The sequence below is a fragment of the Marmota marmota genome, unplaced genomic scaffold (genome assembly GCF_001458135.2).
Source record: "Marmota marmota marmota unplaced genomic scaffold, marMar, whole genome shotgun sequence".
Taxonomy (NCBI): Eukaryota; Metazoa; Chordata; class Mammalia; order Rodentia; family Sciuridae; genus Marmota; species Marmota marmota.
The window spans coordinates 20,066,767-20,084,721 of NW_026000019.1; the positions used below are offsets into that span (position 1 = coordinate 20,066,767).

At 42.4% G+C, this 17,955-nt stretch overlaps 1 long non-coding RNA gene across 1 annotated transcript in view; it reads left to right on the forward strand.

The window, feature by feature from the left end:
* Positions 1–12,671, forward strand: part of LOC125618668 — a 30,947-nt gene extending 18,276 nt beyond the window's left edge. Inside the window, exon 3 of the long non-coding RNA XR_007350023.1 lies at positions 11,976–12,671. This is a non-coding gene — a long non-coding RNA (uncharacterized LOC125618668). The remainder of the gene's footprint in view (positions 1–11,975) is intronic.
* Positions 12,672–17,955: the final 5,284 nt, after the last annotated feature.

Sequence of the window (17,955 nt, forward strand, 5' to 3'; positions counted from 1 at the left end):
ATTTTTTTTTTTTTTTTTTTTTTTTGACATAGTGATGAGGACCTGTATCGACTGTGTTCATCACTGGATGCTTGTTTGAGTGAGTGGCAGGATGTGGTGGATGCACACTCTTTGCTACTATCTAGCACTTGCAATAGCAGATTACATATACTTGCAGCCTATAGATACATTTTAAGACCGTAAATGTCTAGTAAAAGAAGAAAGGAATATATGACACTCTACCATTTAATTAAAAATAGATGCACCTTTCATAAGAACACATCCCAACAAAAATATCATTAAACACGAGTGTGTATAGTAGGAGTTAAATAGAATGGGAGAGAATATAAAGATGAAAAAGGAATAACCAAGAGGCGAGGTTTGTATGGACAAAAAATGATAATGTCATTTAGTAAAATGCCTTTAAAGTTTATCCATGCTGTTGCCTGTATCAGAATGGCCTTTCTTTTTAAAGCTGAATAAGCTTCCATTATATGTACAAGCCACATTTTGTGTATCCGTTTGTGTGTTTCTGGCTACTTGAGTTGTTCCCAGTTTGGGGGGTATTGTGGATCATGCTGCTGTGAGCATTGGTGTGCAAACCAGCTGTTTTTGTGTTTCATTGTTGTATTCCTTATTGCATTGCATGATTTTCAGGAGGTTCAGCATGTATTTTTACGCTGCTGTGATCATTTCAGTAAGTTCTTTTGAAGCTGCATTTTAAAATAATTAGATGATTCTCATAATCCAGTAAGTCTAGAAATCACTTCCTAGATTGGGGGCAGGAGAATCATTGATGACAGGAAGAAGTGTCGTGCTTATAAGCAGGTTAGGTACATAAATGCCAGTTCTGTGAGCCCTCATCTGTCAGAGCTGCTCCTGTGAACCACTGTGCAGGCAGACGGAGGATGAAAGCCATAGGCTAAGATTGTCTAATTCCCTTTCCAGGCCAACCGTATCTTAGGACAATCCCTCTTGGGCTCTGCTGTCAAGAATGACAAGCTTGGCTCAGCACTTCTGTGCACCTGCTGATGCACAAGTGAGGGAAACTCATTCCATGTCAGAGTAGCTATTGGTTCTGGGTAACATTGTAACTAACGTAAAAACTTCCAAGAGTCATCAGTTAGTCCAAACTCATTTCTGGTGAATGTTTTAGATTTGTATCAAGGGAATAATGTGAGAACTCCAAGGAATAAGTTTGATGACATAAGCAAACCAGAGTCCTGGGAATATCTTTCAGGCAATTTGCTAGTGAACTGCTGCTTAATCGCCTTAAAACAATGGTATAGTGAGTCAGGGAAAAGCAGCACAAGATTTTATGATGAGAGATATTCCCAGGTGGCTTTATGGAGGGAGGAAAAAAATGTACAGACAGTTGATGGTGCATTTTTATTCATTCACTAACATTTATTGAGCTGCTATTATGTTCTAGACAGTGTATAAAGCAGAGGAAAAGACAGATGTGTCCCTGAGGTGTGAGCTTTCATTCTGGTGTCGGAAACAGATAATAAAGAAGTAGACAAATATAGATGTATTTTCAGAGAGCAGATTACAAAGCACCAGCTAGACCTGTTTAAACACTGTTGCCTCTCCATACCTATAGTTTCTGCAACCATCGGTTCAGCCAATTTGGAATTGAAAATATTGGGAGAAAAAAATTGCATTAGTATGGCACACATACAAAATTTTAAAATTTTCATTGTTCCTTAAACAAAACTCTATAATGGCTATTTATACAGCATTTGCAAAATGCTGAATATCATAAAAAGTTTGGTGTTGATTTAAAGTATATGGGAGGATATGCGTGGGTTATATGGGAAGATGGCACCATTTTATATAAGGGACTTGACCATCTGCAGATTGTGGTATTCCTTGTGGGGGGGGGGTGTCCTGGAACCAATCCCCCAAGGGTAGCAAGAGATGACAGTACTTATTGGTGATTGTTTAAATTCTATGTAAGATTTTTGTAGATTGTTAGGGTTAATGGTTTATTTCAGCTATGCTCTTATCTATAAAAATATAATTTACAAGCAAATCTTCCTGGAATTCAATTACTTTGCAAAGTAATGTCCACCTCTTTCCTAAAAACTGAGATATGCGAGTACGCATGGGGAAGGAGAACTGATGGTACAGTTGACGATATAGTTAAGTGTAAACTGATGAGCAGAAGTCCTCCGGGCCAGGCCTGTTCATGTGAGAGCAAACTATTCCATGGGCTTGTGGTCTGGAAGCTTGGGAGATTTTGTATCCCCACACAGGTTTCAGACTTCACCCACAATTTCTTAAATTGGCTTACCCACTTGTTCACTTTCTTTAGTGTTTCATCCCTCAGAAGGGAGTGGGAGGTGAGAACACGAGGAGGGTGTGGTGTGCTTCCAGTGGGCTGCTGGTGCATCAAGATGGTGTGCTGGAACCATCGGGCGGTGCTTGCATCTGACAGGGAAGCCAGGAGTTGATTTTATTTATTGTTCGGGAAAATGTACTAAGGAAGATTCCTGGAAGTGAGAGGTCCTTCATTATCTGCCCCATTCATTGGAAACCACGGGGCTGTTCTGGGATCGACAGCCCCCTCCAGGTGTGAAACATGGCTCCTTCTGGCTCTGTCTGAGCTGGCAGAGAGCATGGATGTGTTCATTTCATTGGGTGATTCTGATGACAAGATATGGGAAGGTTTTATTCCCTAAATATTCGCTAAAAGAAGGATCAACCCCAGAAAAGACAGTGCTGCCTAGAATTTTTAAAAAGGATTCAGCTTTACAGAGGAAAAGCATAGAAAATTGAATAGTAGAAATCAAAGAGTGTTGGTTGAAATGAACTCACTCGTTCAGGCCAGATATCATCCAGTATGAACTATCCATTCTCAGATGATATTTCTCCTAAATGACGTATAAACTTAAATGGATTCTTCTTTTGACCATATCAATGGAAAATTTTAAAAGTAAGTGTGTGTGTGTGTGTGTGTGTGTGTGTGTGGCTTGCAAGCTTATACATTATTATTATTTTTTTTTTTGGCAGTGCTGGGAATTGAACCCAGGGCCTTGCACATGCTAGGCTAGGCAAGTGCTTTACCACTGAGCCACACCCCCAATTCCCTTACTCCCTTTTAAAAAAACTTTTTATCATTCAAACATTAATTTATTTGAAGGGGCATGAAGAAACATTTACAAAATGGGAACTTAGATCCAAAATTTACACAATTTAAAAAATTAACTAGTTTTTTATGTTAGACAAAAAGGATTGCATTACCCTATAAAATAATTCATAAATAACCCATGCTAATTTCCTCAAGTCGAGACCCCTAAGCACACATGCAAAAACCCCTTTGCTATATAATGTGATACAGAGGTTCCTTGATTTACATTGGCATTACATCCAAATGAACCCATTATGTTGAAGACATCTTAAATCAAAAGTGAGTTTAGGGGGCTGGGGTTGCAGCTCAGTGGTAGAGTGCTTGCCTATCACATGTAAGGTACTGAGTTCAATCCTCATCACCACATTTTTAAAAAAAAAGTGAGTTTAGGCCGGACGTGGTGGTGCACACCTGTAATCCCAGTGGCTGGGGAGGCTGAGAAGGAGGATGGTGAATTCAAAGCCAGCCTTAGCAAAAGCAAGGCACTAAGCAACCCAGTGAGACCCTGTCTCTAAATAAAATACAAAATAGGGCTGGGGATGTGGCTCAGTGGGTGAGTGCGCCTGAGTTCCATCCCCAGTACCCCCCCAAAAAGTGAGTTAGGGGCTGAGGATGTGGCTCAGTGGTTGAGTGCAAGCCTAGCATGAGCAAGGCTCCAGGGGTTCAATCCCAGCGCCGTGCATACGAAAAGTGCATTTAACAAACTCTATCCTCCTAGGCACCGCAGCTTAGCCCAGTCTGTCAGGTGGGCCCCAAATGGAATCACAGATGTGTTTGTAAAGGAAGATTTGACAGTAGAGAAGGCAGCGATGTGAGGAGTGAAGCAAGAGGCTGCAGTTTTGGCTTTGGAGGCAAAGAAAGGGACCCCAAGCCAGAAACTCAGGGGAGGAGGGAGACAGGGCCACAGATTGACGGATTGTCCCCTGGAGCCTCAGAGGGAGCTGTACCCCGGCCTTGATTTCATACCAGTGAAACTGACTCAGGCTTTCTGGTCTCCGTAAGAGAGTCAGTCTGTGTTGTTTTAAGCCACAGTTTGTGGTCATTTGTTCTAGCAGCTGTAACAGGTGTTCACTTGATGCTTCAACTACATCCCTCGTCGCTTTGGAACTCACATGTTTTTTTCTTTTTCCAACCTTCTTTTCCCTGGCCTTCTCCTCCATGATCTCTTCTTCCCTGATTTTCTTTTCCCTGAACTTCTCCTTCCTAATCTCGTTATTATAAATTATAAATAAGAGCAAAACATGTAACAGTCGTCGAATGCTGTCAGGTACGTCGTCGTCTGTTTATATAATAAAATCCCAATGAGGCTGGGGATGCAGCTCAGTGGTAGAGTGCTTGCCTATCACATGTAAGGTACTGAGTTCAATCCTCATCACCACATTTTTAAAAAAAAAGTGAGTTTAGGCCGGACGTGGTGGTGCACACCTGTAATCCCAGTGGCTGGGGAGGCTGAGAAGGAGGATGGTGAATTCAAAGCCAGCCTTAGCAAAAGCAAGGCACTAAGCAACCCAGTGAGACCCTGTCTCTAAATAAAATACAAAATAGGCTGGGGATGTGGCTCAGTGGGTGAGTGCGCCTGAGTTCCATCCCCAGTACCCCCCCAAAAAGTGAGTTAGGGGCTGAGGATGTGGCTCAGTGGTTGAGTGCAAGCNAGAACTCAAGGTGGAAGAAAACAAAAAAGGTTGAGGGCCTATTCCAGATTAAAGGAGGTTAAAGATTCCTACTACTGAAACACAGCACATGATCCAGGATTGGGTCCTGATTAAGGGGAAAAAAAAGAGGTGTGTGTGGAAAGAAGTGCACATGGATTCTGTGTCCCTGCTGGATTCTGTGTCCCTGCTGGACTGCAGCAGTGAGCCTGAAAGTGCGTGTTTAAAAAAGAGCCCGTTCTCATTCACCTGCTCGTGTGCCTGCTCATGAAGGCTGTCTTTCTTTCCCATTGTGGAGAAAGCTGCTGCCAGCTTACAGTATTTAAATCTCTCAATGAAATTTAAAAAGTTGAAAGGAGGGGAAAAACATCCTTGTTTATATAGGTCAGAATCTAACTATTAATCATACAGAGAGTTCAGAATGAAGCTTAAGATTTTCAGTTTCGACCTTGCTTTTAAAATGTGATTTAAAATCAGATGGTTCACAACATTTTTCCTTCTCATTTATTGCTAAGCGTTGTCAGGTACTGAACCGATCGAAATTCACTTTTACTTTCTGATCACATGAAGTGGTTTCAGGGTGATGTTTTTAAGTTTTTAAGTCTTTCTGTTCTCTTAGCACATTGCTTGTGCTGTGTGGCCATGTTTTCTTTTTTACACCTTGTTTTATAGTTACCCAAGACTATTAATATTGAGATACGCAGTAGATTCTCTTTACCTAAGAATTTGCCACTAAAGCTTACTATGATGAAAGTGAAAAATCTGTGAATTAGAGGCTTCTCTAATGTATTATTTAGGATACCTTCTCCTGAAATAGTCGAAAAAACTTTTAAGAACAGGGACCATCTTAAAAAGAGTTACTGTTGGGAGGCAAAGTCTATTTCATTAAGAGAAACATTGGAGGATGTTTCTCTTAATGAAATAGACAGGAGTACAGTGAGCCTAGAAATCTCAGAGCATTGAAGAGATTATCAGTGAATTAAGTAACCTGGTAGTATCCATGAGCCTGAAATGTGTACACTGTGCTTGTCTCCACAATCTTAACTACTTCCCCCATGCTCTTCCTCCTCTTCATCTTCTCAATTCCAGAAAGTTGAAGGAACTTAGTCATTCTTTCAACACATTCTTCTGGAGTGCCTATGTGCCACATACTCCTTGGTTTTCAAAACGTAAAACAGTCAACAAAACCTATGATATTCTCTTTTTTGAGGAACCTGCTGAGTGCCTTTAGTCAAAATCTCCAGGATAACCTCACTAACACTGGAGCAAACCAGGATCATCTACCTCTCCACGTGACACATGGAGGACATACCACTTCTGCAATGTCCTGCCAAGAATGCGTGATCTGAGTCCAATTACAAGGGATGATCAGACAAACCCAAATCTATGGGCAGCTACAGAACTCAAGGTGGAAGAAAACAAAAAAGGTTGAGGGCCTATTCCAGATTAAAGGAGGTTAAAGATTCCTACTACTGAAACACAGCACATGATCCAGGATTGGGTCCTGATTAGGAAAAAAAAAAAGCCATAAAAGACACATTAGGTGATATTTGATATGGATTATTAAATAGACGTTAGTATACATAAGCATTGTATTTCCAGATTTGGATAGTTACATGTTATACTTATATACGTACATAATGTATATAATACATATAATAAATATATGATATATAGAGAGAACATATGTATACAGATAGAGAGACAGCTACACATGAAACATGGAGGAAGAAAGAAGAGAGAAAGAGGGAGAAAGTTAAATCACATGGGACCAAAGGTATAATAAAAACAACTGATGAATATAGACAAAGAATATGTAGCAATTCCTTGATCTAGTCTTGTAAGTTTTCTGTAAGTTTAAATTATATAAAAATAAAATGTTAAAAAAAAATTTCCTACTCTAGGGGAACTCAACTCTGTGTTTGGGTGGGTGAGTGGGGTGAGGTAGTGTATCAGACCAGATAGTAACAAAATAAGCCAGTAAAAAACATGTTAGATGGTAAATGCTACATAAGTCAAGTAGCACAGGGACACAGGGAAAATTTGTGTAGAGAGTGGGCAGTTTTTTTAAAATCAAAAAACTTAAAAAAAATAAAATAAAATCAACCGAGTTTTTTAGAGAAGTTTAACTTCTAAATAGGAAGTACAGAGTTCTGGTAGTTTGCTGGGAGCCATTAGCCAAGTAGGTATGACAATTTCCTTGCCAGCGTACCCCATGTTGCTTAGTGGAAGGACTCATGGAAATAGGACATTTTGCAGTGACATTGCATCTAAGGTGACCTTGCTCAAGGACCAGGGCGGATCCGGGTTTAGGGTGGTTCCAGGTTTAAGGTTATTCCTGCTGGGAATAGGGCGTATCCTGCTGCCTGAGTTCCCCTTGAGTTCTCACGGGATTCAGACAGTATTTTTTGGGAGACAGAAGCCCAGTGGGGGTGGATTTGGGCAGAGAATGTGGATTTCCCCAGAACGTGATTGTAGACGGCTGGTGTGAGTTCGGGAATAAAGAGTTGCTGTTTGAATCTACAAGCTGTGTGGTGGCTCGTGATTTTGTGCCCAGCCAGACTGCGGCAGTAGTTCTCTCCCCCAAACACCATGTCCATATTATTAATATCTAGAATTAGTGGGATCATTTGTTGGAATTGGTGAATAAATGATGATACATAATTATTAACTAAAGCCTCCATTTGCATTTGGCTTCACTCTCCTGTTGTACAGTTCTATGGATTTGGCCGTATGCATGATGTTAATTATCCACTATTGTAATATCCTATGAATAGTCTCACTGCTTTGAAACCCCTTTCTCTACCTAGTCACCTCTCCCTTCCTTTTAACCATTGACCACCATCAATCTCTCTCTCTCTTTTTTTTTTTTCTATTTCTCTACTTTTGCCTTTTCTAGAGTGTCATACAGCTGGATCATTCAGCATGTAGCCTGTCAGACTGGTTTCCTTAATTTGGAAATATGCATTAAAGTTTCCTCCATGGCATTTTATGGCTTGATAGTTTGTTCCTTTTGATCACTGAATACTACCGTATTATACAAACGGACCTCAGTTTGTTTATCCGCTTACCTATTGAGAGACATCGTGGTTGCTTCCAAGTTTTTGGCAGTTATGAATAAAGTCGCTGTAAACGTTCATATGTAGGTTTTAGTGTAGACATAAGTCTTCAACTCATTTGTGTGAATGACCAGGAGCCATTGCTGGGTCATATGGTCTCTGTGTGTTTAGTTTTGGAGTTACCTGCCAAACTGTCTTCCAAAGGGGCAGAGCCATTTTGCACTTCTCCCAGCAATAAACGAAAGTTCCTCTTGTCCTGTGTCCTTTCCAGCATTTGGTGTGGTCAAGAAAATGGAAATTAATTTAATTTTTATTTTAGCCATTCTGAGGGCATATAGTGGGGTCTCATTTTAATTGCAATGCCCTGATGACATTCCACATCTTCACACATATTCACCATCTGTACTTCTTTGGCATGATGTGCATTGAGATCTTTTTCTCATCTTGTTCAGATGTTTTGCTACTTGAGGATTATAATTTTAAGCAGTACACAGGGAAGGTCTTATTAAAGCTTTTGAATAAAGATCTGAGAGAAGTAAGGGAACATGCTATTTGGAACTCTAGGGAAAGAACATTCCAGACAGAAGGGAAGACACCTGCAAACACCCCTGATCAAGGGTGTGCTCGGTGTGTTCCAGGATAGTAGGTGGGCACCGTGCCATGAGGAGGTGGCAGGGGAGAGCGTAGGGAGAGGAGGCTAGAGAGGCATGGAGGGAGGATTGTCCCACTCACATGACCTTGTGGACCGACAGGCCTTGGCTTTCATTGGATGAGGCAGGAAGTCAGAGGATCTTAAGCAGAACTGGATGCAATCTGACGTAGGTTTCATAGGATCATCCTGGTTGCTGCGTTGACAGTGGACCAAAGGTGAGCAGGTGAAAAGGCAAAGACTGGAATACCAGGCCAGCAGTAACAGTGACAAAGCCCAGAGTGGTCCCGAGAGGAAAGAGTAGAAATGACTGGATACAGATCTTGTATAAGAGGGATTTGCTAATGGATTCAGTATGGGGTGTGATAGACCACAAAGAAATCAAAGATAGTTCACAGTTTCCCCCCTAAGCAATTGAAAGAATCACACGATCACATTCTGTTATCACAGATGGGTACAGGGTCCTCTTCCCCCTTTCTCTTCATTCCTGATCCCAGTTCTCCTTTCTTCTGTCTCCCTCTTTGGCATCTACCTGAATCCTTGAGAACTGCTGCTTAGGGTATTTTATTTTTAAAACATATGTATTTGGTTATAGATGGACACAATACCTTTATTTTGCTTATTTGGTTTTTTTATGTGGTGCTAGGGATTGAACCCAGTGCTTCACATGTGCTAGGCAAGTGCTCTACCCTGAGCTACAACCCCACCCAACTTAGTTTACATTGGTACTGTGCTATACATTTTGTTTCATATATATATATATATATATATTTCCTTTTGACATTAAGTCTTCAAGAACTAACCATATAGCTGGATGTGTAGGTTCATTAATTTTGACTGTTGCCTGATTTTCCACCAAATTCATCTGTCACATGCGACAAAGTTATATCCTTGATCATGAGCCCCTAAGCTGCTTCCAACTCCCTGCTACTGCAAACAATGCTTAAGCACACACCCTCATTCGTATTCCTGTAATGACTTGCATGCAAGCTTCTCTAGGGTTCATTCCTAGGAGTGAGTGGGATTGCTGGGACATATTTAGTTGTGTAAATATAGCTGTCCCTTGTTATCTGTGGGAAGCTGGTTCCAAGACCCTCTGTGGATACCAAAGTCCACAGATGCTCATGTCCCTGAGATAAATGTCACAGTATTTGCATGTCACCTACACATCCTCCCATATATTCTAAATGATCTCCAGATTACTTACAACACCTAATATAATGTAAATGCTATATAAATATTGTTAAGTGTGTGCATATATAGACCTACACATGTACGTGTATATGTTGTTTAGGGGATAATGACGGTAACAAAAAGCCTGTAAGATGATTCTTTTAAAATATTTTTGGGTCGTCGTTGGGCCAGCCATGGATGTGGAGTCCGTGTGAAGGGGGCTGGCCATGGGGGTTTGCTGTCCTGGGGGCTTCCTCACCTCAGTTTTAGATGAGCAGTATTTGAGAGCACCTTTTCCCCAAGATCCCTACCAATTCTTTTTTTGTATCTTTTTCTTTTTGGTACTGAGAATTGAACCCAGGGGTACTTAGCAGCTGAGCCATACCCCAAGCCCTTTTTTATATTTTATTTAGAGACAGGGTCTTTCAGAGTTGCTTATGGCCTTGCTAAGTTGCTGAGGCTGGTTTTGAACTAGCAATCCTCCTGCCTCAGCCTCCCAAGCAGCTGGGATTACAGGTGTGCACCACTGTGCCTGGCCCCTACCAGTTCTTTTTTTTAAATTTTTTTTTTTTTTTGTAGTTGTAGTTGGACAGCATACCTTTATATTATTTGCTTATTTTTTGTATGTGGTGCTTAGGATTTAACCCAGTGCCTCACATGGGCTAGGCAAGTGCTTGGCTACTGAGCCACAACCCCAGGCCCTTACCAATTCTTGATATTGTTGAACCTTCAGATGTTTGTGAAGTGGTATTTCACTGTCACTTTAACTTACGCTTTTTGATTACTGGGGAGCTTAAGCATTTTTCCTTAGATTAGAGAGACATTCAGATTCTTCTATGATTGGTCATTTCATCCTTCCTTTAGTTTTCTGTTAATTTATTGCCTTTCACTAATTGATATAAAGAAATTGTCTGTGTTTTCTGTGGAATAATTCCGGAGCTTTGGAGGTGATAAATATCTTCTCTCAGCTGTCACCTGTCTGCCATCCGCGACATCCTCCTTGGCCAGTCCTGTGCCCGGTGTCTAAAGCCACAGTCCTCCCCGCCATGGTGTGCTCTTCAGACAGTCCGCACTGCTCCTGTATTCCATGGCCACAAAGCGTGCTCCCAGGCTTCCTTGTCCCCAGATTCCCTTGTCCCTCCCTTACAGATTGAAGTAGGCGATCCACCAAGGTTTGCAGTTTATGAGCCGGAGCAGGGTTTTCTCCAGGCACCAGTTTTCCTAAACATTCACTGGATAATGTGTCCTTTCTTCATCGGCAAGGTGCCACCTCCATTGGGTATGAGTTTCCACATGCTTGTGGCTCGGCTTTGGGACTCCCTGTTTTGCACCATTAACCTGTTTGTAGCTGGTCCAGTATTTGATTATTTTCTTTGCTGTGGATTTGTGGTTTATCTTAATATCTACAGGAAAGTCTTCCATTTATCCTTCTTTGTCATCAGTATCATCTTATCTATCTGTGTCTTTATCACAGTTCCCTCAAAAGATGTGCTAGAATTTTGGCTGAAAATGTATGATAAATATGTTATTTTTAGAGGAACCTATAGATTTTTACTGTTAAGCAGTTTCACATGAACATGGTATGTCCATCTTTTCTGGCTTTCTTTTATGTCTTGAATAGGGTCTTTAATAGGTCAGACTATATTTAGGCTCCTTGAGTATGGAAATTATTAGAGATGTGCATAAAGTTGTATTTACAAATGTGAATTGAATATTTGGAAACTGTCTACATGTGCAATAATAGAAGAATGTTTAAGTGTGGAAAGTAGACAGAGGTGTGTATTAATAGAAAGTCACATTAAAATCATGCCTTCATTGATTCTTTGGTACATGAGAAAATATTGTTGCTATACCGTTATATCATTAGTCAGTGAGATTACAAGGGTTTAAAGTCTTTATTAAAATATTATAATTTTGGAGTATGTCCCAAATTTTCTGAAGTGAACATACTCTATTTTTATGATTCTTTTTTCTTTACAGAAGTTGTTGGGAGTAAGTAAGTTTTGTTTGTTTGTTTTTATACATTCTCAATTCATTCTGACTTGTATTTAGGAAAGCAACTTTGTTAAGTTCATTTTCACTCTAATAATTTTGGGTCAGTTCACACGTGTTTTCCAGGTATTGCCATTTCATTTTGCAGAAATTTTTTTTTAATTATTTATTTTTGCTTCCACCATTATATTTATATATCTCATTCCTTTTGAGACTGCAACAAGCATTTCCATCATCAGGACAGTAAGGAGAGAGGGAGGTCCAAGTGAAAGGATATCTTTGTAGAAAAAGTAGACTCTTGGGGGCAAGTAAGTTTGTGTTTGCTCTCTGTCTCTGTACAGGAGCATTGGGAGAACAGAATCTGAATGTCTAATGAACTCCTCAAGGAATGCATGAAGACTCACATGCAAATCCCCTGGCTGACTAGCAACGCTTCCATCTGCTGGACTCCTCACAGTCATGTGGGCCCCAGGATTCAACTAAGCATGAGTAAAGGTAATTTCACAGTTTGCGTTTTCATGGAACAGATATTTGAAAATCTGCTTCTATGTTCAGAGCACTGTATGTTCTAGAGGCATCAAAGATAAAGGGATGAAGAAAACTGCCTCAGCCTGCGGGGGCTTAATAGGACACAGAGCAGGACTTGGCCTTACCCCCACCTGGCCGACTCTCAATATTTCTGAACTCCGCCATCCCAGAATTTACTCTCAGTTTTCTCATGCTGTTCCCTCACTTGGAATTCCTTTTCCTCCTTATCCACACGCTGCGTATTCCTCACAGGTATATGTGACATCTCTGGTTCTCTGACTTCCTCTGACATTTCACCAGTACTTTAAATGTAGCTCAGACTTGGCACATTCTTAGTGCTACTTTGTATTTTCAGTCGTTTTTCCAAAAGCAAAGTAGCATGATTACTATCTGCATTAGCTCCTGCATTTCTGATCTTAAAGGACAGGAAAAATGGATATTTAATGTTGAGAGCCACAGTTTAGTCAGATGACACCTGGCATTTTTGCCAGAGGGAATGGTTGAAAGATGACCCTGCTCCGGGATTAGGGCGGCTCTGGGATTAGGGTGGATCCTGCTGGAATTAGGGCGGATCCTGCTGCCTGCTACTTTGGAGTTCCCGTTGAGTTCTCGGTGCGCCCGGTGGAGGGAGTGTGTTCCCGGGAAGTGTGTGTAGACTGCCAGTGAGAGTTCGGGAATAAAGGTTGCTGTTTGAACCTACAAGGCGGTGTGGCGGCTCGGTTATTTTGTGCCCAGCCAGACTGCGCAATTTAAACTACTTAAATGCTTATATTTCAAGACAACATGCCCCACAAAATTTGCAGTGTTGGTCAGCAAATGGAAAAATTGGGGGCAGTTGTCCTGGCAGCCTTGGGACGTACAGGGCCCACCTGTGACCATTTACATTTTCTATCAAAGAGATTTTCTGGTTTCATTGAGGCTGAGGGGCTCAATGACTTTAGGAATTAACGGATTGTAATAACTTGGAGACCAAAGGAGTGAACCCATTCAGAGCTGAACCAACAGGGCTCAGAATGATGCCTGTGGACTGTGCCCTCGGTCTGTCCACTTGCAGGATTGGGTTGTTCTATTCCATGGGGTGCCCTCCAGTCACCACACTTTGCACCAAGGTGCTGTGTGGGCCCCAGTTTACCCTGGGAGCAGAACAGGCTCCATTTCCTTCCAGGCTTGCCCTTCAGATCGCTGTCGTCTCCAGAGATGAAGAGAAAGTGAAGGGAGGCAGGCATGTCCTCCCAGTGTTGGGGACAGATAGATGAGGATGGTGGGACACGAGGTTAAGAGAATCCTTCTAGAAATGGATGCACTGTGCTGACCCCACATACTTTCTTTACCAAAAAGCAATTCGCCTGCAGCTCCGCCTGGGCAGGATATGTCACTGTGCTTAGCAAACAGGCAGGGGCAAAGGTCAGGCAGTCAGTGTAGGTGATGAGTAATGGGTCCAGACAGTGGTGCCTGGTTGGCAAAGAGAGAACCATGGGTTGCTAAGGGTCACCTCCACCATCCTGCTCCTGGACACTGTGGGTTGCTAACAGTTAACCTCCCTGCTCCTGCTCCTACTCAGGAAAGAGAAGAGAGTGATTAGGGAGGGGGATCCTGTGGTCTATAAGAAAGCAGACTATACCCCCTCCCATGGGCCCCTCCTCTCCAGAGGAGTCTGTCTCTACCACTTTCTAAAACTTGCTTCCTCGGGTGTGTGTTCTTCAACACCGGGGAGCAAGATCGTGTTCCTGATTTCCAGTGGACCATTACCACTGGGAAGTGGAGTTGGAACCCTTGGCTCCTCCCCCCTCTATGGAAAGTAGAATCGCCACACTCCTTGGTGGTGCAGAAATTTATAAATGTGATAAATCGTGGTGAGAAAATGGAAATAGCAAGGATTGATAATTTCTTTTTTTCTTTCTTTTTTTTAAAAATATTTATTAGTATTTATTTTTTAGTATTCAGCGGACACAACATCTTTGTTTGTATGTGGTGCTGAGGATCGAACCCGGGCCGCACGCATGCCAGGCAAGCACGCTACCGCTTGAGCCACATCCCCAGCCCATGATAATTTCTTTTTTTTTTTAATATTTATTTTTTAGTTGTAGTTGGACACAATACCTTTGTTTTATTTATTTATTTTTATGTGGTGCTGAGGTTCGAGCCCAGGGCCTCGCACGTGCTAGGCAAGCACGCTACCGCTGAGCCCCAGCCCCAGCCCCAAGGATTGATAATTTCAGAAATACTGGATGAAGAGAGAAAAAGTCTGAGATGCAAAGTCAGGAATTTTTATCTATTTTGGGGAGAGACTTGAACTTCTTCATAGGACATTAGTTCACAAACTTGAATGTGTATTAGAATAACCTGGAGGTCCTGCTCTACACTGGCTTCTGGACTGGTTGCCCTGATTCTGCAGGTCTGGAGTGGGTCAGAAAAATTCTCCTTTTTAATACATTCCTATAGGCAGCTGCTGCTGGGCCTGTTATGGGCCAGACTATATGTGCAATGACCAAACAGACTCCATTTTACCCTGAGACTCCACGTCCTATAAAAATGCTTCTCCCATGGGAGCACCCCACCTCTGTGCCCATCAACAGTTGCTTAGCACAGCATGTTTGGTGACTCAAAATGGCAGTTCTTATACAGTGTAAAATTGTTCTCTCTTTGGTGCCCATTTTTCTCAGACAATGTATCCTGTCAGAGATTGATTGTCGGGGCTGGAGATGTGGCTCAAGCGGTAGCACGCTGGCCTGGCGTGCGTGCGGCCCGGGTTCGATCCTCAGCACCACATACAAATAAAGATGTTGTGTCCGCCAAAAACTAAAAAATAAATAATAAAATTCTCTCTCTCTCTCTCTCTCTCTTAAAAAAAAAATTCTAAAAAAAAAAAAAGAGATTGATTGTCTAGATGTTAATAATCGTTCTTTAACTTGTACTCAACTAGGGTCATTTTGACTCGCTTCCCTTCTGCTTATGATTATGGAAAGTCCTGTGGAAAATGCAATGTACCCATTGCATTGTTTTGCTAACGGCTCAATTCAGCCTCTGTACCCCTTTTTGCTTGCTGCCATGCCAACCTGGATGCCGTTTTTGCAGTTTTTGCCTTTAAATACCCTGAAATGCTCAGGCTCGGGACTATTCCTTGCAGAGACAGTTATGGGTCTTGCAGGAAGCAGTCATCGGCCGGCTAAATAAAAACTCTCCAATTTGGACAAAATGGACTTGATATGTTTTCTGAGCAGTCTGCCCCATAACAGACCCAGCCTCTGGGAACCATCACGATGAGTGAAGGCAGAGGGTAGCAATACAGCCTGTTGCCTGTTTTTGTCACTTGTGAGTTAAGAATGATTTTTACATTTCTAAATGATTTTTTAAAAATGAAAGTGTTTTGAAATTTAAAATTCAGGTCTCGCTGTCTACAAATGAAGTCTTGTTGGAACAGAGCCACACTCGTTATGTGTCATCTGTAGCTGCTTTTGTGCTGTGACAGCAGAGCTGAACAACTGTGACAGAGATAGCATGGTTACTGAACCCAAAGTAACTTCTAACTGGTCCGTAACAGAAAACGGCTTAGGTAACAGAACCAACGATGTGGAAAGGTTGGTAGTCTAAGAGAGAGGGCTGGAGGCCACACTGTGTGGGTGGCAGTAGTGAATGCAGTTAGGGATGAGGGATGTCTTGCCCTCTGAAATTGGAGGACGGTTGGAGAGGATCAGATTGAATCTAGGTAAAGGTGTTGGAGTGCTGTTTGGTGGGAATTTGATAATGATCACCTAGTTTCGTAGAAGTAAGGGGGATAGGGAATTGACAGATTTGGCTGAGGTTTAGAATAATATTTAAGAGGGAATAAGAGACATTGTATGCCGCAGTCCGGCTGCAGCAGAATAATCGGGGGGTGACGAATAACTTGTGTACGTTGATACAGCAGGAGTAGGAGCCGTTTATTGCAGGACAGGAGCAGTATTTATACATTCCACACAGCTTATCTAATTAGCATAAACTAGATACATCAGTCAACCAATCAGGAATCTCTACACCTAATGGCTCGGTTTTGTTACTTCTCAAACCACTCCCTCTGACATTTTGCCAGGCACCATCCAGACTTGTTTACGAACTTTAACATTCCCCTGGCAAAATGCCAGGTGTTATTTTGACTTGTTTACAGACTCTAACAATTGTAGAAGGCTCAGTTGTTGATTTTTAGTGGTGCCATTTTCGTGTGTATCATTTTATCCATTTCGATTATAGTTCCAGTGTAAGAAGAGAGAAGATAATTGTAGAAGTGATCTAGAATGTAAAGATAGGTGTTGAAAAGGTCGGGCGAACGTCGGAGGAAAAGACCACCAAGAGACTGTCTCATGCAACAGCAAAGGGTTTATTGGGGGTCCAGCATGCTGGGGCTCAGAGCTCACTTCAGAGGAACAAAGAACAAAGAGCCCCGAGAACAACTTGAGCAGAGTTTATATACATTCTTTAGAGAGGGCAGGGACTTTACATACATCATAGCCTCCCTTAGCAAATCATCATATACCGTGGGAAAATCAAATAACAACTCTAAAACATGATTAGCACATTCATTGGCGGGAACAGGTCGGGCGGGGGGGATAGGTCAGTCCTAAGGAGGGGTATACATTCAAACTGATTGGTTGAAGCCCTGAGATGTATACGTGCTGAGCTGCACGGTTTCTGGGAAGGGGTTGTTAAGTAACCAGGTGGTCAGGGAAGATTTCGACACACATCTAATGGGCAGTTCCGTGAATTGTCTTAACTGCCACAGGAATTTCAGGTTCTGAGTGCAGCTTGGAAACTTTACAAAACCTGGTTCTTTACATTTCAATTTCGATTTCTTCTATCCTTTCAGTGTGCCCTGGAAATGAGGTTGTTCATGAAGAAATTGTGCATAAGATTAAACACGTAAGAGTATCCTGGGTTTAGAAGGAGAAAAGTTCCAGAGAAGGTCGGGAGAAATGAAAGAATCAAGAAATAGAAGGACCGGGCTTGGTGGCATATGCCTGTAATCCCAGTGGCTCAGGAGTCTGAGGCAGGAGGATCGGGATTCAAAACCAGCCTTAGCACTTTAGGGAGGTCCTCAGCAACTCAGTGAGACCCTGTCTCTAAATAAAATGTGTATTAAAAAAGGGCTGGGGGGCTGGGGATGTGGCTCAAATGGTAGCGTACTCGCCTAGCCTGCATGCGGTCCGGGTTCGATCCTTAATGCGAGTGTGTAAAGCCAGCAGGTGCCAGGTTCAGAAGAGTTCTCGAAAGAGCGGTGATACCTCAGGAGAGAAATGGTGTGCAAGGAATAGGGAGGGAGGAAAATCTCAACCTCACCACCCACCTTGGGTGTCCTGGGGAGGTGGGCCACCACCTCCGGGAGGCTGCTTGGGAACCTCTGGTCTTGGCCAGAGCTGGGTCCCAGTTATGACTAGGGGTTGAGGTCATATTCTGTGAGTTAGGGATGCACAGGGAGCATGTAGGGGAGCAGACTGAGAGAGGCCTGGAGCTGGAGGCAAGAGGGTGGAGACACCAGATGGAGGAGAACTACTCTGGGTGAGGTGGTCCCTCAAGTCTTAGGTGAACTGACTAATTTTACAAAATCACCACGGTGACTAAACTCCTGGAGGAAAGGGGCTCAGTGTTGAGGAGCTGGGCCAATGAAGGCTGTGACGACTACAGTTTTAGCTTGAGCCCCAAAGGAGAGCTCAGTCCTTGTCCCCAATGCCGATCCAATAATGAGGGAGAACATGGTTCTGAGAAAAAGGAAAAAGAAGGTTTATTGCTTTGCCAACAAAGGAGAAGCACAGGGGACCCCCC